The sequence below is a fragment of the Larus michahellis genome, chromosome 6, assembly GCF_964199755.1.
Source record: "Larus michahellis chromosome 6, bLarMic1.1, whole genome shotgun sequence".
In the NCBI taxonomy this organism is placed as follows: Eukaryota; Metazoa; Chordata; class Aves; order Charadriiformes; family Laridae; genus Larus; species Larus michahellis.
The window spans coordinates 41,184,855-41,206,055 of NC_133901.1; the positions used below are offsets into that span (position 1 = coordinate 41,184,855).

Below are 21,201 nucleotides of genomic sequence, written 5' to 3' on the forward strand. Positions count from 1 at the left end.
AGGCTGCTATCTCCATCTTGCCTTGCTCAGGTACTGTGGGATGGGGCTCTGGCTGGTAAGGCACCTGTCCTGCCAGCCCTGGTGCTGTGCTTGCCACCCTCCCTGTCCCTTAGGGAGCAACTGGCCCTTGCTGCTTCCTGATCGTAGCAGAAGTGCTAAAGGAACATCTGGGGCAATCTTTAGTGCTGAGAGTTAAGTTTTTACAAATGAAAGCTCTAGAAATATATTATTCTCTATTAATAAAGCATAAATGTGAAGATGGCATTAAATAGGCAGATAACTCCCCCCTGCTCTCAAACCATTGCAAGCTGAGGGTGCACGTAGCTGCTGGAGCAACACGGTTTCCGTCACTCAAGCACTAACTGCTCTGTCATCTGTTAACTAATGTGAGTGCCTCATGCATTGGTGGAAGAGGTGGCTTATGGCTGCTGCTTTCCCCGGGATGCTGCCTGGAGTTGAGATCCCCACATCCCATCTAGGTAACTAAGGTTGGCACATGCTGTTTGGGTTCCTGCATTCTGGGAGGTGTTGTTCAATGCCTCCAGGGAGGCTTGCAGAGCAGGACAAGGTTTACAATTGCAGCATCCTTTGTCCTTGCAGTCAACCAGGAGTGCTGCACACGACTCCAGATGCGTCACATCACAACTGTTGATGTGAAGCAGGAAAAGATGAGGCTGTATAATATATTCCGTGGCTAGGAGCTGCGACCCCATGCATCTCAGCAGTTGCGGTCAACTACTGGTCTGACTCCTCTGAATAGTAAAGAGGAAATAGATTGTGCTTCTGTGGACTCACAGGTTCTCGTTGCTGGCTGCCTGTTATCTGTCAGACTGCTGGATCCCAGCTTGACAGCTGAGGAAAAACAGAGGAATTTAACAATTCTTTAGGTAAAGCAAGAAAACAAAAATCAAACGTGTAATTCAACCATCATGACTACAGCTGTGCTGGGCTCTCTTCCAGCTCAGGCATGGAAAAGGTGTCCACCTCCAAGTGTGTGTGAGTAGCTAGAGGCACCCATTTTGAATCTGCCTTTACAGCTAATTCCTGAACATCTTTCTGTTCAGCAGCATCCCTGTGTGTGCTCGGTGAGCCAGCCCAGCAGGTATGAGAATGCTGCTTGTCTCTTCTGTCACCTAAAACTTGGCACACACGCACAGTGACCGGCACAGTGAGAGCTAATCTGGAGGCTGCTGCTTGGCCTTTGTGTGTTAGTGTTTCTTGTCAGGGTGGCAGGGGACATAAATAACAGGCAGAAGGGATGCAGACAAGGGCAATGACCTTGGCCGGCTGTTTTCCCAAGAGGCCTGGAGCCAGCCTCTGCTCTCAGACAAATTTCCAGTGGGATCAACAGTGAAAACAAACAATAAGGAAGACTCTCCCATAGCAGATGCGCTGCCTTGGTCACAGCAAAATAGCAGTTAAATTTTAGACTTAACTTGCCAAATTACCTCAGCTGAAAGTAATTTTGCAGCAACTGCACAAACTCAGCAAGCAGTGGTCCTGCAGGTGAATTTGAATTATTTGGTAAGTGCTCCACAAGTCTCAGTCTGTCTTTTATTTTTGGGGAATCTCTTTCCTAAATTGCCTTACTGTGTTGGTTGTATGCTTCTTATTTTGGGTGTGTACGTTGTAATTGGGAGTGAAGGGCCGGAGTCCTGGCTCATAAGTGAAGGCACATGCGCTTTCTGGTTGGTGCCTTTGAAATGTTCTTGAAGTGGAATAGCGTTTCGGCAGGGAGCTATTTGCTGCTGTTTGGTGGAAGGGAGGAAAACACTGCCACGTATCAGCTGTGTGTGTAATAACACCTCTGAATAGGGACTAGACTCTTAAGTTCATTTCTCCTCCCTTTTCCCCTTCAGGCTTGTTCAGACTGCTTTAGGGTTTCTCCTGTAAACTTATAGCTGTTCTTTCTACAAAAGCCTTTTGAACAAGTGAATGTCATAGTCACACACAAATATTTGCAATTCAAATGCCATGGGATGGATATTCATATCAAAAGTGCTTGTGTATTCATCCCTCATGAGAACTGACATCATGTGGCCTATTTGAATCATCCCAAACCATCAAATTGGCTTAATCAGTAAAAACTGCATAATTATCCAGTGTGGCTTATAATTAAAGGATAGCTGTTTGAAAGAAAGCTCCCACGATGCCTGTGGTGAAGAGTGTTGCGGAGGAAGGGCAATAGAGGGTGGAAGTTCTGGGTCTCCTCTGCTGGGTGGAGAGCACGGTCTCCTTGACACAGCCCAAGCCGCCGTGCGGAGGTGGGAGCACGCACCCAAAATCACAAATGTTTTATATATAGTGTGCATCAGCGCTGGAATTCTGCTTCTTTTTAATTGCCTTCTGCAATAAGTCACACATGCTAAAAATTATTAATTAGCTTCAACTGTTACTACTCGTGCTGGTTTTGTCCTGGATGGCGCAGGCTGGATCTGTACACACAGCTATGCCATGGTGCTTCCCGAGGGAGCTTTCACTTCGAAACGAAGTACAGGCAAGAGGCATAAAGGTGCCAAAAGAAGCATAACTCAGGATGTAATAAGAAGCAGACTTTTTTTTTTTTTAGGTAATTATGCCAAAAAGCAGCCATGCTGCAGCCCTCCAACCCAGATGAGTTTGAAACGTGGATGTGCAGCCAGGGTGCCCTGACTGCAGCCCTTCCCCTTCAGCCCTTCCGCCTGTGCAGGAGGGACACGGGCTGGGGAAGCTTGGAAACTGGAGTTGAAAGAGGCTCTCTGCTTTCTTTTCTTTTTTTTCTTTTTTTTTTTTGTTGCTTTGGTTTAAAGCAGTGAGTCCTCTTCTCAGTTAAGGGTGAGCAGAGAGGCTGCCCGAGCAGTTCTCTTTGTATAATCCTACCCACAACGCTTTGCTCAGTATCTCTTTTGGTGCTTCTGTGTCTCTTCTGGGACGTCCTGTCCTTCTGACCACCTTCCTTCACTCAGTGTTTGTCTGCACTGGTCACTAATTTTTCTAGAACCAGCCTTTTGAAAGGGTGAAGGGGAATAAAAGGGAAGACTTGCAGTTTTCTTCCTTCAGAGCCTGGCAGCCACCTGGCTCACCGCGACCGAAAGTGATGAAATTGTGCACTAAGTCTGCGCTTGGCTCTGAGCGCTAATTCCCTTTCCCCACTGACGTCATTACACTCATTCACTAAAATCTTCTTAGGGCCAAGAGGTACCAGAGGGCCCAGAAAGGTGCCTGCTCCCTGCCAACCCTCCCAGGCCTTACGTGGGCAGTTGGGAATGATACCGGGTGGTTAAACAGTGGCATGTTGCTGGCACAGGAAACCAGGGTCTGGACTTGCTTTAATTACTGAGGCTGTATGGGCAGGGATCGCTGGAGGGCACTTCAGACTGGGAAGGCTGCTCTCAGACAGGGAGATGGGGCATTTTGGGAGGGGGCGGGGAGAGATCCATTTTGCTGGGTCAGTCCCGTGTTACCCCTTCCTGTAGGATGGACAGCAAAGCGTTTCAAAGTGTCCCCTCCGACTTCCCTGTGCACCTCCCTCAGGGCGGGTGGGATACGCAAAAGCTGCCCAACAGCGCACAGAAATGAGCATCGGCACGTCCTGCTTCACTGGAGTCTCCAGTCTCCCTTCTGTGAAGCTCCCGCTCAACTCTAGTTGGATGATGAGGACTGGGACGTTGCAGGCACAGATAACGGGCAGAGGTTATGGACAACAGTCACAGGAAAACAGCAAAGAACTTTCTTAGATGTTCCACTGGTAATGTCCTGTTTCTCCACCAAACACAAAGCTTTCCTAAGCCCTGCTGTCACAATTTTCTTTTTTTTTTTTTTTCCAGTTTATCAGCTTGGTTGCAGGCAGGGTAAAGAGGGAGCAATTTGGACCCTTTTGAATTCCTTAGTCTTTCTAGTTAGAGATTCACTGAAGAAATTTGTACCCTGAGCCACTGGAATTGCCTTTTACCTGCTATTCCACCCTCCCTTCACTGGTGACTTGCCACACAGATTGATTCCTGCGGGGCGTCTTCCTTATTGTTTGGGGCTTGTTGTGCCCAAGGGCTGTTCCCATCTGTCTGCTCTGAGCAGGTCTCCAGGGTGGTTTCACCTCCACCAAGACAAGCCAAAGTACAGGTGAGAGATGGGAGATGGGTTTCCTTCTCCACCATACGCAACAGCCAATTGTCTTGAACTTGTCTCTCGTTCGGGCCAGGCAAGGACCTGTGTCCCCAAGCCCATGTGCTAACTGGCAATTGCACTCCACCTGCCAGCCCTGTGCTCCTTCTTCTGCGTTCACAAATGAATCGGAGAGAAATACAGTATGCTCCTGGCAATCCGTGAGCTCAAAGGGATAGGCTGTGTCCGATGATCCCTTATTTGCCTGGCACTAATGGGAACGTAGCAGCCATGAAGGGATAAATATGTCCTCTCCAGGAAAAATTTGGTTCCTTAATGGAGGTGCAAGGGAAGTCATCCATCCTTCTTAATGTTTAAAATAAAAATTGCCTGCTTGTTAGCTGTGATTTATTGTTTTTGCTTGGGTCCTGCAAATGGAATGGATTCAGAAGGTTAAGCCCAGATGAGCTCACGCTGTTCAGCTGGATGATATTAGGAGTTAATCCCTTTGCGTGGTTCCGTGTTCTGTAATACCTCTCAAGCCTGATGATTGCAGATGTATTTTAAAGCTTTTTTTTTTTAAAGATAATCTGCTGGAAATGTGAAGCTGGTAGAAATAAAAAATATTCTCTTATTTCCATAGAAAAGACACAGTATTTGTTTCCATATTTAAACTTTTCTTTGAACTGGCTTGCAAAACAAATTCAGGATTGATTACAGCCTTCCAGTGATGACTTGTAAATTCAAATCTATTATAGAGATGTAACTGGTAATGTTTCCCACAACTGCTGCAAGTAATTAAAGGGCTCCTTCACAATTTTAATAACCTGCTTGTTTCCTGGCTACTAAATAACTCTTTTGTTCCATGTGGTTTTTCTTAGCTTTGTGTTGCTGGCACTTAAAATGGCTGGTTTCTGGGAGCCCATGGACTGCTATGTCTTTTAACTGTAGCCTATCAACAAGGTAATTTTATAGCCTTCTGGCTATGAGATAATTAAATATATGTATAACAAATCTACCTTGTAGACTGAAACTCCAAGTGTGTGCTTGGGTGACCTCAGGGTCCCAGCAGGGGTTATTTATTTGATTCCCATGCTAACAGAATGTTTTAGGGATTTGCTACTTATGTGAAATCCCTGTACCGGGTTTCTGAGCCATCTACCAAACAGCTGATCCACTCATCCAGGTTAACCACCTTGTTTCCATCTGTGTCACAGGACTCGGAGGACGGAAAGTGGATGGCAAACAACAGACTTGCTCTCTTTGAAGAATTGTGGGAACGCTGCAATGCCCCAAGTGTTTGCAACACGCCTCTGAGCTAAGTATCAATTAAAGTAAGCATACTTTTGAAAGAAAGCCAGCGTATTGCTAACTCTGGCTTTCTTTTTAATTCTCTTGAGTTTTATTTACAGCTTCTGTGTAAAAAAGAAAAGAGTCCATATGATGGCAGAGAAACATGATCTGAGCAAATCCTAATAATGTGAAAATCGGAAAGCAGAGTAAAGGGCTTAGTATAGGTAAGCGTGCCTGTCCTTTTAAGGTCTGAGTTTAAACGCAAAACTCTAGAACGTTGTGGTTTATGTAGCTGGCCTTGGTCTGGCCCGTCAGGGCCAACAAGAGCTACTAAGAAGCTCTTTCTCTTCTCTAATAGTATTTAGTGTATCAGCTGTTGCTCTAAGCTCCTTGTGGGCACAGGCTCTGTGTGAAGAAATGAACTCTGCAGGCACACCGCAGGGGTGCTATTTTCAAGATCGGTGTGATCTGTATGTCAGTCCAGTAATTCTGAGGGCCTGACTTTCGATTTAGGAGTGCTGAGGCTTGCCAGTGCCAGGAACGAAGCAGGAAGTAACAGAATTGGTGTTTAGAAGGCAACTAAGTGATGAAGGAGATATAGATGGGAGGAGGAAAAAGCAGAGTATTCTTATGCAATTCATACTTTTCAACTTGTATTTCTTTTTCACATGTTTCTTTGATTCCTTTCCCACTCCTTCCTCTGCTCTCGTTTTCTGCTTCTCGCCTGCTTAGGCTCAAATAATACATAGTGCTAGAAGACATTGGTCCTGGTTTTTGTCTGCAGAAATGTGTAGAAGAGATTAGAGTTTAAGCAACCTCAGCTCTGGGCTGGATTTTGTGTGCCTAAAACACATTAAGAGTACACCGGTTGGGCAAAAAATATAATATTAGCTCTTCCGCTGTTAGAGAAAAGTTGGTCTTAAAGTTCATGAGTCTGGCTCAACAGGGCCAAAAGGGACCTCATCTGTGCTAAACGTGATACTTTGCCTTGTTGTTTGATTGGAATAGTTCTCAAGGTCTAATCTTTCAGTTTGTCCTCTCTGGTGTAGGCTAAAAAGCTTCCTAGTTGAGGCTGAACTAAGACTTAAAATATTTTATTTTTCTGCTGTCCCTCTGAATGACCTTGGGCAAATCTAATCTCAGTGCATCTGTTTGGCAGAACCAGTGTGCCTCTCCCAGGAGTGGGAGAGGTAAGTCATTAATGTTTACAGTGTCTGAGTGTTCCGGAGGAATGAGGAGCATACAAATGCCTACAGAGATAGGCAAACTTCCAGAGCTGTAAATTGGAAATACCGTCCTTATTTAGTGTACAATAGCTAATAATTTGTGAATTGCTTTAAATGAGCATGGCTGAAGTCTGCTTAGAGTTCATATAAAGCAATAGTAATATGAGCTGTGAGCCTAAATTAAGCTGGGTCAAATGTTTGCCAGTAACGTTAGCCATGCTAGTACTAGCCAGGTTTTTTTAGTAGGCTCTTCTGTGGAGCACCCGCATGTCACCACCCTGACAAGCAACTCACCAGCTTGTTCTTCATATCTCACGCTATAGCTTACGTTGCCCCACAGCTACCATCAAAATTGGCTCAGTGAGATGAGGATCCAAGCTTTAAGTTGCTATACTGTGATGAGTCTAGTTCACCTGCATTGTGCACCTAACTGGGTGGCTGTATAAAAGCATCTAGTAAGTATGAAATGTGTAGCTGAAGGGTCCCTGCTGTTGTATTTTTAGTTCAACTCGGAGCTCCAGGAGGTACCGCTGCTTGCTGAGCACTCAGCACATCAGCTCTTTATTTCAGGCTTTGACCATCCTTAGAGAAGGATGGGGGAGCTTTCCAGAGATGCAGCCTTCAGGAGGTACCTTCCCATCCCCAGGGCCTCAGGTAATGCGCCTGGAAATGAAATGCGTTGCATTTAAGAGGAGTGAAAACAGAGAAGCACATCTGGAAAAGGAAGCAGAACCTTCTGCCTGCCCAATTTATAGAAATGGTGTGTTGTTATTTAACAGAAGGGGATTTTCACTTTAAGGTTTAGTGGAAAAACACTTCAGCACGCTATGCCAGGGGATGGTGTAGATAATGAAGATTTTAAGCTCTTGCTGACCACATCTGTGGTTTCTGTTATGTTCTGTGGTGTGGACTCTCCACTGCAATATTCCCAAGAGGGAAGGAAGGAATAAACTTAGGCAATCAAAGCATTTTTGTAATACTGGAAATATAGGTATATTCTATGTATTTTTAAAAATGTGAGAAAGCAAGAGTGATACAAAGCTGTTAAGTCTTACTTCAATCATCATGCATTTTGGCTGCAGTAGTAGTTAAACAGTTTTTCAAAAGTCCTTCTATGAACTTGGTTGGATAATGGCTTCTTCAAAGGAAATCATGTTCCTCTAATTTGCTGAGCTTCAAGTACACCAACAAACAGTGGACAAAGGCATGCTTTGCTTGTGATCTCAAAAAAAAAAAACCCAAAAAAAACCAAAAACCAAAACCCAAAAAAAACCCTGTTGCCAACATGACTCTTAAGAGCTTATTAAAGTACTAAGCTATTATGGATTAAAGCAATCTCCTGGTTTACATACAGGTTAAAAGAAAAAGTGATGAAAAGCTTTTTAGTTAAACTTCAGCACAAAGCTGAATTAATTATGACGTACCTCAAGATTTTGTTAAGACCCAGGTTAAATTACACAATATTTAAGGAACAGTGTTTTTGAGGGCTGTGAGATGGAGGTGATGGAAACTCCAAGGAGCTTTCAGGTTTCAGTGCTTTCCAATGGCATATTAAATAAAGAATCAATAAATGCTATATAATGCCAAGGTAAAGAATGAATTAATTTAAACCATTCAAGAGTACTGAAGAGTTGTTAATTGATTAACGGATGACTTGGTAAAAGCCTCAGATGTTGCTGTGCATTGCTCAGCAAAATCTGTGTGACAGGTCAAAAAAAAGACAAGTGACCAGCATATACAGGACAGAAAACAGGACTGAATGCGTGCCAGAGCATGTAAGTGTTCTTACCTGATGCCATGTTTGGTCCTCAACAACCTGGGAGGCGTGTTAGAAACCAAGGACTTAATCTAGAAGGGATCTCCAGAAACTCTCACAATCATAGAATCGTGGTTTGGGTTAGAAGGGACCTTAAAGATCAGCTAGTTCCAACCCCCCTGCCATGGGCAGGGACACCTCCTGTTAGACCAGGCTGCTCAAAGCCCCATCCAGCCTGGCCTTGAACACTTCTGGGGATGGGGCATCCACAGCTTCTCTGGGCAACCTGTTCCGGCACCTCACCATCCTCACAGTAAAGAATTTCTTCCTAATATCTAATCTAAATCTCCCCTCTTTCAGCTTAAAACCGTTACCCCTCATCTTATCTAATGAACCTGTTATTGAAACAGGTTTTCTTTTTTTTTTTTTTCGAGAAGATCAACTATAGATAGAAAGAATATTTTTCTACCCCTCTCCTGCTTTTACTTTATTATAATCTGGTTTCTTGCCTGGAGTATGGCACAGATGTGACTTGGGGCTAGCAATCGTCCTGGGAAGTGTAAGTGGCAGTGTTGCTATTAAATAGAGATCAAGTAGCCCGGAGAAGGATGAGCACAGCTTCCCTGTTGGAGCCCTGGCTGTATTTCGGTCAAGCTCATGCAGTCCTCGCCTGCCGTGCTTGTCTGCTCCCCTGGTCCCCATTACCTGCCTTGGACCTGCCCAGGAGGCACCAGGAGAGCTGGTGCGTTGGCCCTGCTGAGCCAGGAGGTGCCTGGCTCCTTGGTCAGGAGGTGCTCACCCCCTCACTTTTATCAGACTCAGGTCCTGATTTGGGGCTCCAGAGCAACCTCACTGCTGGCCCTGGCAGCCGATACTTTTGCAGTATCGGCTGCCAGGGCCAGCAGTGAGGTTGCTCTTGGAACCCCAAATCAGGAGCTGAGTGCTCACAGCATTGGCAGAAAGATTGGGAACTGCTGGTCTGGGCTGAAACTTCTTGAGCTGCCTTTACCTTATTCCTGCTGGCAGCCTTTCTAGGCATTTCTAGGTAGGTGATGCCCAGTACTTGCTCTCTGCTTTTCTTTCTTTCCCTGCCACCCTCAAAAATGAAATGGGAAAGATGAGGTACTTTCACTTAGGGGGTCTTATTCTTCCAAATTCTGGCATAGGTGTGCTGGGATGGGTAACCAAAATCCTTCTGGTGGAAGATCATAAGAGATCTGGAAAGTTAAGTTACCTGTGGTGGTCAGAAAGTTTTCCATCCTCTGAGAATCAAGGGTTAAAAATAAGACTAGATCTCTGTAGCTGGCAAAGGCTGTGACAGGATCTCCACCTTGCTGCCTGCTGGAGCTTCTCCCCTGCTGCCAGAGATGTGGTTCAGGTGTTGCTGGCTCTGGCAGCGCAGCTCAGGGGTCCCTGTGGATCCTGGCAAAGGCGTCGCCTTTTTGGGGTGCCCCCCAAGAGCCCAGCTCAGCCAGGGGCTGCTTTGGATTTCAGCAATTGCTGAGGCCATGACTTTGTTACAAAATGCCAGTCCCGTGACTGTTTACAGCACGGTTCACAAGATTGTACGTGGAACCGAAGCCAGATCTTTGGTGTTTTACCCTAATCATGAGGACATAGTTAAAAACCACTGTCTGGCCGGGCTAGGCCGTGGTGTAACATACTTGGCAGTAATGGGCTTCCCTGATGTGGTTATGAAGAAGTAGTAAGCAAGGCTGGTCTTTTTTGTGTTAAATATCCCTACGACCCTTTCCTCTTGTTTCCCCATCTCTGCTGATGGTTAACTCTTGATGAAGTCTTTTGGCTTTGCTTTAATAAACTGTAGACAAAAAAAAATAAAAAAAAATATTGCATGTCATCTCACCAAGCAGGCAGAGCTTTTTGGTGTTGTTGCACAGTGACAGCTTTTCTGGGGGTGTTTGCATCACACGCTGCGTCCTGACCTGGGGCAGGCCTGTGAACATGGCTTTCATTATCTAACATGAGTGTCCAATAGCTTTGCTGCTCTTTGTGAGCCTGCGGAGCTTTTTCCTGATGCAGGAAAGGAAATGAAAGAGGAGAGCTCTGCCGTTACCTTCACCCATTAGTGCTGGGGATGGGGATGGTAATTTCAAGAGGAAAGTGGACACTTTTGCAGTATTGACTGCCTGGGCCAGCAGTGAGGTTGCTCTGGAGCCCCAAATCAGGAGCTGAGTCTGATAGAAGTGTTGCTCTGCTTGGTTGGTGGCTCTCTCATGAACCAAGGCAGTCATCCTAGCACTTGTAGGGAGAATCACAGAATGGTAGGGTTGGAAGGGACCTCTGGAGATCATCTAGTCCAACCCCCTGCCAGAGCAGGTTGCACAGGAACGCGTCCAGGAGGGTTTTTGAGAAGTAAAGCCCAGGACAGATGGATTAATACAAGCTACAGGAAGGCCTTTTCCTGGGTTTGAGAAGAAAGCAGCAGCAAACTTTGAGCAGCACGTGGGCTGAGAGCAATCGCTCAGAGTTTATCTTGCTCATGTTTTTTTGTGATACATTAAAGCCTGCTGGATTAGGGATAACTGTTGGGTCTGATCATAGGCAGCTATGCACAAAGGTGGCTGTTCCTGTCATCTGATGGCAAGACCTGGAGCAGGCGTGGACCCTGTTGAGTCGCCCTGGAGTGTCCTGAACCTGAGTGTAGCCAAGGCACAGCCCCCTTACCCTGGAAGGCAAAGCCGTGTGCCTCCAAGAAGAGCAGGCCGGGCTGCAAAGCCCTGTGCAAAGCAGGGCACTGCTCAAAGGTGGCCCAAGCTGGAGAGCTTGCTCCAAAGGAAAGCCCATCGCAGGGAGAGCCTGCAGGTGGGGTGCTCCCTGTCTCCCTGCCCTGTGATCACCTGTGTCTCCCGCTGTAGACAGTACAGTTCATGGCAGGAAATCTTCATCCACAATAGCTACTGAAAAATTTCTCCCTTAAAGCCTTCACTGTAGAAAGGGAGAAGGAGGGAAGATCAGGTTATGGTGTGATTCACATACATTCCTCCTTGAGGAGGAAGGAGCAGACAAATACCTGAGGGTTTCACCGTGCCTTCCAGGTGACTAAGCAGCAATTTTATTTTTAACAAAAGCTAATGCTAGGAAGGTGAATGGAGCTGATGATACATCTGAAAGCGCTTGTGTCACTTCCTGCATTGTGAAAATCCGCTTAGTCTTTGAGAGATGCATTGCATTGCGTTATATTGATTTTTCTACTTCGGGTAGAGCGTGCTTTTTTGCTTTCTCCCCTGTGACAGATTAGGTCATCTCTGCTGAAGGTCACTGATGGCTTTTCAGCATCTTTTTCATTGCTGGAGGTTGGTGTTTTGGCTCCCCTGTCTGTGCTTGTTTTGGCCAGCAGATGGTACTAAATGAAAGGTTAATATTGAAAAAAAAGTTTTCTTTTGCTGAGCTCAAAGTGGAGGATAAAAGCTGTACTTCTGATAACACAGAGGCCTATAACAAACAAAAAACTATTAGAAATGCTTATATCCTCAAATTGCTTCTCTATGCAATATTGCTTTCTTTCATGATTAAAACATTTGAATTTTAAACTTGTCAGTCATGTAAATGACTGCCATTTTTATTCAGTGTGCAGTTAGCAATGTATGTTGTTTCACGTCCTTGATGGCATCTTTTCTAGAAATGAATAAATGCTAATAATTAGGCTTTTAGTAAAAACAAAGCCATAAAAGCAGTCATGAAGTGATTTCATTATTAAAAAAAAAAAAAAAAGAATTTACTTTAAAGAATGTATATCTAAAGGTAGTGCTTGAAAGCATCAATATAAAGTGTTTATCCTCTAAGATTAACATGGAATTTTCACCCACTATTTTTATCCTTTTGCCACTTCACTTTCTCTTATGTCACAGTCAGTGTAATCCATCTCTCGTTGCCAGATGTCGTCTGTCCTGCGTTGGGAGGGGTGTTAGGCCCCCTTACTCCAACTCTTTTCAGACAGGCTTGGATAAAGATCACGCGCGGCATCTGCTAGCTTATTGCTGCTTATTTCTGGAGCTCTCCCTGCTCCCGTTACGTGGAGCATATCACACACATGGAGCATATCACACACACTTTGCCAGCTTCTTCTAGTAGGGAAATCCTACTAGTGTGGCCCCTGAGTTGTTACCGGAGTCCATGGGCTGTCCCCGAGAAGGGCTGATGTGCTTCTGTGCCGCCGGTACCACGTCCCCTCTGAGCACCCTCCCTGGCCAGCAAGCAGCTTGGATGGTGTCTAAGGCACCGTGGCCCTGGGGGCTGAACACAGGGCTGCAGGCAACAAATCTGCCCATTTGGGCTCATTCTGTGACACTCCCACAGATTTTAGGGTTTTTTCCCCCCCTCTGCAAAACAAGGGTAATACTTCAATATTTCACTGCAAAGTTGTGACCTGCATTCATATTTTCAAGAAAATATATTATTGCTATTTCATTAACTTCTCCAGTCCAACCTGGTGTTCCCATCTGGGAGGAACTACATGTGGAAAAGTGAAGTACAACCATTACGAGAAAAAAAAAAAAAAAGGACTTTCAGAACACATTATTAGAAAAAACACGGTAGGAAGAAATGGTGGCGTTTTTCAGCTTCAATTCTAAAACCATTTTACATTACATCTGGGAAATACTTTCTTCCATCTAGTGTTAGAATGATATTTTGTAGATATATTTCATATATAAATGTATTTATCCTTTTGTCTCCCAGGTTTTGCACATATAAAGCTAATATGAATAGTAAAACTGATAACCAAGCATTTATCCGGAAATGCAATTTAAGATTGAAATCAAATGTGACTGAAAGGCAGGATTGAGGTTCAAAGCCCAGGTGGGCCCCGTCACTTCTCATATGGCTTGCAATCCCACCTCTCTATTGTGTGTCACTTGTCAAACAGTATACTATCACTACTGGATGGAGCATGGTAAATTATGAATGTGTGTATGCATCTGCAGAAATATAATACCGGGGAGGAGGGGGAGGAACCACAAGCATTGCATGCGTTTGCTGAGCCTCAGTACTCCGCACCTTTCGCCTTCTAAGCTGCAACCAAATGTGGAAAATTACAATCCTTAAGGAATTTGTTTCAGAAAGTGATGAGGGAGTGAAAGAGGTGTTACGCTGGAAGCTGGAGCTCAACGTTGACAATGTGAAATGTGCATCTGCTAGCTGGTAACATAAAATGGGAAAGAATGTTCTTTACAAACCTGCCCGTGATCTCCAGTTGCTTCTCCAGTTTCTGCCTGCTTTCCCCTTTGCTGCTGTGATGTGACCGCCATCTGTCCTTGCTCTCTGGAGTCCCTTTCCTCCCAGCCTGGCCCTGAGGCTCTGTTTTTTTTCTCTAGTAACTCTCCTCATGCTCCTAAAGCCTCTCAGACCCCACAGAGCTCATATCAAGCACACCTTCTTCAGCCTTCTGGGCCAGCCAGCTGCCTTCCACATCCCTCTCTATGCTCTTCCTCCCAAAACCTGTCCTTTGTATTCTGTGACACTGTCTAGCCCTTTGCCCATCATCAGTGTCTGCTGGAAGCTCTTTCTCTAATGGCCTGAGAGACTGCTGGAAGGGACCACAGGAGTTTTGATCCCGTTTTCTTCCTCCTCTACAGCTTGACTGCGGGAAATCTTGCCTGCAAAGCCCCAGGTGACCACTGTTTTCAGGCGCGCACTTCAGCGTCCTTCTCCTTCTGCTATCCCCTCCCTCCAAATGAATTTCCTGGCCAGCCTTGCTGGCATCGTGTCAGTGTCCACCTTAGACCAGCTTTTGAGCTCTTTCTTTCTGACTACTACAGGCATCACCACTGTCCTGCTGTGCCTCAGGCTGACCCATGCAAATGTCCTTATATCCAAAAGGGGTCTATATTTCCCAAGCTGACCTTGAATGAAAGCTGTAAAGGATACATCCTTCCTTTCCATCTACGCTAAACCACCTGCTCGGACTGTAACCCTTTCACATCTCTGTTACTGTAGTATGCTTCTCTCCATCCTTTGCAAACCTTCCTGCATCCTCATGGCGTGCCGAGGCAAGGACCTTGTGGTGTTTTAAGTCTGTTTTGAGTTTCCCATCTCTCACCCCTCTCTGCTCCAGCACATGAGAAGTTATTGATCTCTCCTGTGACTGCCTTCATGGTCTAGTGCCTCTGGCCCCTTTGCAGTGAGATGTCAAACCTTGCTTCTGACTTGTCCACAACAACGCCATCTAGTCTTTCCCTTTGGCTGCAAAGGCCTCGTTATGTTTTATTTCAGTACAACGGATTTCTTAAATTCCTCTGGGCTTTCCATAACAAATATTAAAAGTAAAAATTCTACTATAAATGACCATATGAATCTCCATCTAAGTCTCTTCCAAACTGTCCTCTGTCTCAACAACAGATGAAGAGGTTTAAGAGTTAGACGATGCTGCTGGCGTGCTGAGATCGCTGCCTGTCACAATGAACAATGGTGTTTTATTGGTTTGGTACTCCTGTGCTTACCTCAGTCACTTATCTCTTGTTTTGTACTAGATTTAAGCCTGTGGCAGACAGAAAGGCTTAATGGTTTTTGGCTGCGTTGCACCTCCTTCTAATTGATAGCTAGAAAACACAAGAGTAACGGACAAAATTAACCCCACTACCATTTATAGAATGAGCATCTAAACAAGAATAGAGGAGTTTACCGTTTAAATTTCTGCAGCCATAACTGCCTTTGATTGTTTGCAGCATAACCTCCCTGGAGTTACTACATCAAGGTATGAACTGGGAAGATTATCCATGCCGCCTCGCATCACTGCCTGGGACAGAACAGTCCTGTGTTTGAAAGGTGAGTTAACAAAGGGAGAATTGAAAAATGAAGTACTTGCTTTAGAAAACGGCACCAGTATGCCATTTTCTGACTCTGAAAACAGAGCTGTTTTGCTTGTGTATAAACCCGCTTGCAGAGCTGGGGCCTTGAGCCCCTGAATGATGTTTAGATATTACTTAATAGTACCATTGTATTATGTATTAAGTTGTGACATACCTCCTTAAGGACTTGTACTGTTTCCTAGAGTAATTCTTGAATTTCCCGGTTTTATTTGCCTTTTTCAGAGGTTTCTCCAGAAATCTCTATACTACTCAAATCTTTATAAACCTGTTTCCCCTCAGTTATTTGTGCTAAGTGTTCAGTACTGCTCTTGAAGCTCAGCATGCTGAGCAGGTCAGATGGATTCTTATAATTCCTACATTTTTCAAAGCCTTACATAGCATTTAAGCCACATGATTCTCTCTAAAATCAGTAAGAGCTGCGTGACTGAAATCATGTGTAATGTCCTAAAAGTGTAACAGTAGCTACCTTTCAATACTTCGACAATATTTTTCTGCCTTTGATTCTTGGGAGCAGATGCAGGTTAATTAAACTATAAACTGAGCTTGCAGTAGGCGATCATTATCACTATTTATTCAGGATTGATAAGGCTAGTGAAAATGACCCCTTTCTATACTGCGACAGGAATTGTGCGTGTATCTGTACATTCAGGAAAACAGCAACAAAGCCATGCGTATGGTCTGCCATAAATCTGAACAGCTGCGCCATTTATTCTCACGTGCAGTATAATATGGCTACATGCAAAATAAAGATTCATTGTCAAGCGCCCTGTGCGCCATGGTATACGCCCGGCATGTCAGCAAAGTTCAGCTCGCAACACTCGGAGCTTTCACATGCCAGGAGCACAGGCGAAGAAGGGAGTAATGGTATCTAGCCTAGTGCAACGTAACCACAGACAGCCCTGTAACTGATACCGCTACTCCAATCTTGTTTTTTCACTTTGGACTAGACTTTACAGCTAGTCTGCTGTCTGAGGAGGTGGAGCTGAAGCATGAAGCGGTCCTGGCCTGCTCCCGTTCGAATCAATCAAAATGGTGGCAGAGACAACAGTTAGTGAGTTTTGCCTCCGTTGTGATTTAAAATCCCGAGCTAATGTGCAAAAAAAGAAAAAAGCAAACGGAGCTGCTTAGTGTGGCGAGGTCCATAGAGCATCTGTTCCATGCACTGCAAAACACTTTTCAGTATCTTAAAGGGCTTTGGACTGGTAATTAGAGATTGTAACTGTGGTACATCAAGGAAGAACGCCTGCTCTAAGGAGGAGCTCGCGCCTGCAGTAGAGCCTGGAGTCTGAAAGGGAGACTTCACCATTAACACTGGTTTGAGAATACAAACCCATTTAGCCAGCTGCCAAGGCCTTTTAGTTACTTTCATTTCCCATCTGGACAGGATTTGAACTAGTGACACAAGGGTAAAAAGCTTGCTATCCTGTTACAAATCCCCTGAAACTTCTGCTTCCCCAGCTCTCCTTACTGGTAAAGCTTTCTCTTTAACAGCTGCCTCTCGCATCCTCTCTAGATGGGGAGGTCCTACAGCTCTGGCCTTAACATTCATGCAGTTTTACAAATAAGTTACACTTCCAGAATATCAGTAATGTTTCTAAAAAAGCCTGGCTGTCTTGAACATCCAGGCAGGCATTTGCCTAGAGGCATCTTTTAGTCTAATTGGATAATTGCCCAATACTGTAAAGGCAGCTAAGAATGCCTACCCCCTACACCCCCCCCCCCCAATTTTTCATGTTATTTGCATGTATTTGTCTAACATAATTAGCAAAATGCACAAAGTAGCTGTTGATGTTAATTACAAGGCTGCATCTGGAAATACTTGTAGCATCTATTTTTGATGGGATTTTTCAATTTGAAAAACACAATCAATTTTTAGAGCAATAGATAAAGCATCATTTTTCATCTCTGAGAAGAGAATGTATGAACAAGCCCCTTAGGAGTCTTCCATTAAAAGAAGCTTTCATAGTTCCTGCCTCAACTTTTGATTGCAAGGTATTATTAAATACTCTGAAATTTCATTAATTCAGAAGAAAGTGGAAAGAATTCCCCCCCAAAACTATATTTTCATTTTTCTCACGTAAAATTCCTCACCTTGGAATATATCTTTTGTATAGTTAGAGTAACTTATTCCTATATTGAAGATGTGGTATCAGGTGCACTGCAGACTCTGGCGTCTTAAAATACTACTTAACAGCCTTGTTCATACATGCCATAAAATTCTATTACGGTGCATGCTGTTAAACAGCTCACTTCATTAGGAAGAAATGGCAATTACTTCTACGTTTTTACATCTATTCTTTTCTGTACACCTCACTAGGAAACTCTCAAAAAACATTCATACAAATTTGGGTATCCAATAAACTGTTTGAGTCTTATTTAACAAAAACTGAAAAGCAATTGGAGAGACATAGGAGATGACAGTGTAAATTACATTTAGAAAATGTTTTTCTTATGTCTAAAAGATTTTATTTAACATAAATTAAGGCAAACAATTCTAGATGCTATCTATTTGTTTTGCAGCTGGAATATTTTTAATAAGCAAGTGTTAGCAGTAATGTTTTGCTCTTTACTTTGTTAGTGTAATGCGAACGATCCCGTAAAACAATTTATGCTGGAGCTTCAGTTGCTTCTGAAACGTCAAGGTCCCTTTCCATCAAACCCTAAATCTGGCACTAATGGTTTATATGAGGCAGAAGCCGGGAGGGAATTTGGCTTCTGTAGAGAAAGCACCACTCTCTCTTGTAGTGATTCTTCAGCCCATGGTCCACAGTTCCCTGCCCAGGGATCACACGCTGCTTAAATGTATATCAAATACTGTGTTTAGCAAGAGCCAGACAGTGGGTTGCTGACCTGCGTTGCGATGATTTTTAAATTTTTTTTGTGATGTCGTCCTTTCGATGTACTACCTTTGCTGATGGTTAGCAACATAAACCGGTTTTTGTTTGGTGCTTGGCATAACAGGGCCCTGTGCCAGGGAAGGCTGTGCCCTCTGAGGCACTATAGTACAAACTTGGGGGTGGGAGGGAGCTGGCTCTGCTTCCCTTGCAGTGAGCATCACTGCTGTGAAGCCGCCATGCTGGCCTCCTTGCACTGAGAGACATTGCAATCGTTTATTTTGCCAAAGGCAGGAGTTTCACAAAGTGCAGAAACATGCTGGACCACTGTGGAGTACGAATGGCTAGTGGACTAGCAGTCTGCCTCAGAATACATACGGGAGACTTGGATACGCTCTTAAAACAACAAGAAAGTGTAAATATGGGAAAGTCTTGGCTGTAACAGTATCTTGTTGAAATATTTTTGTGGATGCTTAGGAAACGAGCGAAGCGTTCAGTTAAATAACTGATTTTTTTTTACAATTTTACATAGTCTGGGGAATGTCCATACTGGGATAAGTAAGCAGCTTCAGACCCCAGCAGAGACCTCGGGGACTCTCAGTATATACACAAGAGGAAGCTATAGCAGGTCCCCTGGTGATTTAACTTGTTGTTTTTGTGGTTAGAGGCATTTCAATTAGGAAACAATTGCTTTCCCCTGAAGGAAGAGTTCAGGATTTTTGCAGGGGTTAAAGCCCACAGGCCCCTATTTAGCTGAGAGATAAGAGTGAGCAGCTTCTATTTATGCCATGCAGCTGTTGAAATGAGCACATTGCTGGCTGGAGGCATCAGCACAGCTGCTTTAAGTAGCTTATTGAATCTGAAGCTTTGCTGTTTACTGCTGCCCTTTTATTCCTTCTTAAAACACAGACAGAAAAATCATGTTTGTTCTCACAGAATAAATACCTGTTCCACTCTTTCTCTAGGAAAAAAAACCTGCTCGCTTCTGAAAAGCGACACAGGAAGTCAAATAATACTCACGTAGACTTATCTCAGTTTTCCGGAGCCTGGACAAAGCAACCACAGCGTGTGCGGGAAGAGGTCGAGCCCTATTCTCAGCCTTCAGGGTAGGGAGTCAATACTCAGACACCGTATGTTTTATACAGCGCCCCATACCACACTATATTTCTTCCCCAGCACCAGCCAGAACCCCGCATGGAAGAGCCCAGGGCTCTCAGGGCCCCCAGTAAGAGCCAGAGCCAAGAGCAGACCGACTGGTGCTGCAGCTGGTGTCAGTCTTCACACCAGCCAGCAGTGCCCATAATCATAGAATCTTCCTGGTTGGAAAGGACCTCTGAGATCATCGAGTCCAACCATACACACACAAAAAAACCCCTACAATCTCTGCTACTAGAGCATGCCCTGAAATACCAAATCTACACGTTTCTTAAATACCTCTAGGGTCCTTTTTGTTCCTCTCAGGGACAGTTAACTTCCTTGCTGTCAACCACTCCATGCATTAGGGTAGGGTGGTTGCTTTTCTTATGGCTCCCTCTCATTGATCTAGCACCAGGCGGAGGATTTGGAAATAGAACAGAAACCATCCTATGGGGAGGCATCCCGGAGCTCTGAGCCTGTCCTCGGCAGGGCAGGGTGGAAGATGCAGGAGGGAGGGTGGAGGTCAGTACACTGAACTACTGCTGTTCTTCACCCCCTCAGTGTATGTAAGAGGCAGAGTAGATGCTGAGATGCCCTGAGCTGGTTCCAGTTTGTACTGGCTGTGCAGAATCTGAATTACAACCAGGTTTGGAAAAACAGCTTCAAAGCACAAAGGTTTTACATGGCAACCTCTTCTCCCGGCTTCTTTCCCCATGTGGAGCCTGGAGAACTATGCTCCCGCGTGCTGTTTTCCTACAGCCTTTGATACATGCACATAAAATGCTGTAGCACTGGTTGGTGCCTCACAGGCATGTAAGAAAAAGGGAAACAAAAGAGATTGCAAGTCTATATAAAATTCAATAGAATAATTAAATCTCATGCTGCTGAGGCAATGTATAAATAAAAAATGTAGGCTGTCACCTGTACTTTACGTTTATTTTAAAATGTGATGTTATTAAGTAGAGCATGTCACTTTGTTAAATTATTTTATTATAGATACCTATATACAATGTGAATTCAAATCAAAACAGCTGGCTACTAAGGAGCTAGAAACAATGCAGTTCCTGTATGAGCTAGTGAAGAAAGTTAGCCTTCATTTTAATTTTAGATATGGGCCTGGAAACATTATGAAGCTTAAATTGAATAGTATATAATGAATAATTTCAATCACACTGTAACTTTATCTAAAATTGAGGAACCATTTAAATATCTTTCCAGAGAAGAACACCCCATTCTTTTGTGAAAATAGGGTTCCAACAATAGCAGTACTTTAATGAAAGCCCTTATTGAGAATGGAAATTAATTACTCAACTGCATAAAAGGACTTATGATGAAATCAATACAGTAGAAAATTTGTAATGTTAATTCAAATCTAAATTGACTATGGAAAAAAAAAACAACTTCAAAGGAACTACTCCAATGGGAATCTTCCGCTGACTTCAGGAGGTGTAGGCAGGGCTTGTAATTATAGCAGAGCTGTAAGAAATGACTGAAAAAAAGACAAGCAATAAAGGAGGACATCAGCCTGTACGCCTGGATGAGTAGGTTCCCTGAAAGCACTGTGGAAATGGGCTCCAGATGTTGTTCTCTTTGTGCCGTGGCTGCACAGCCACCAAGTTTCCCAGTGCACCAGCTATGTGAGGCCGGTGCATTTGGCTCCCTGCTGGGCCCCGCAGTATCTTCTGGCACAAGAAGGTGTTTTTATCATCCAGGGAAGAAGATTGACTGTAAGTCTGCACGCCAGCAGGTAGAGCTTCTATAAATCACAGGCCTTAATAATGTCAGGATAGTGTCAGACTAACCAGGCACCTGGCAAGTGCAAAGCTATTACCGGGCCACCTTGGCCTGACCCCAGGGCTTCCCCAGCTCTATCCAGGCACCAGCAGTGAGTCCCCTGTGCCCATGGTGTAAAGTGTCTGTGAAATGTAGCCCAGGTTCTGCCCTCGCTGCTGCAGGTGCCGTCTCCGTCTCTGGATGTGCAGATTATAAGACTGCTTTGGCACTCTAATCATCCGTGTGCCAAGGATTTACACATCCTAGCATCCCTC

The 21,201-nt window shown here is 44.4% G+C and overlaps 1 long non-coding RNA gene across 2 annotated transcripts in view; it reads left to right on the plus strand.

Annotated features, from left to right (window-relative positions):
• The first annotated feature begins 1,247 nt into the window (after positions 1-1,247).
• The window catches only part of LOC141744753 (uncharacterized), a 30,383-nt gene continuing 10,429 nt past the window's right edge, over positions 1,248-21,201 (plus strand). The window contains exons 1-3 of one of the 2 annotated variants that reach the window (XR_012587552.1): positions 1,248-1,524; positions 5,298-5,414; positions 15,039-15,138. This is a non-coding gene — a long non-coding RNA (uncharacterized LOC141744753). The remainder of the gene's footprint in view (positions 1,525-5,297; positions 5,415-15,038; positions 15,139-21,201) is intronic. The other variant, XR_012587553.1, reaches the window with a different exon arrangement.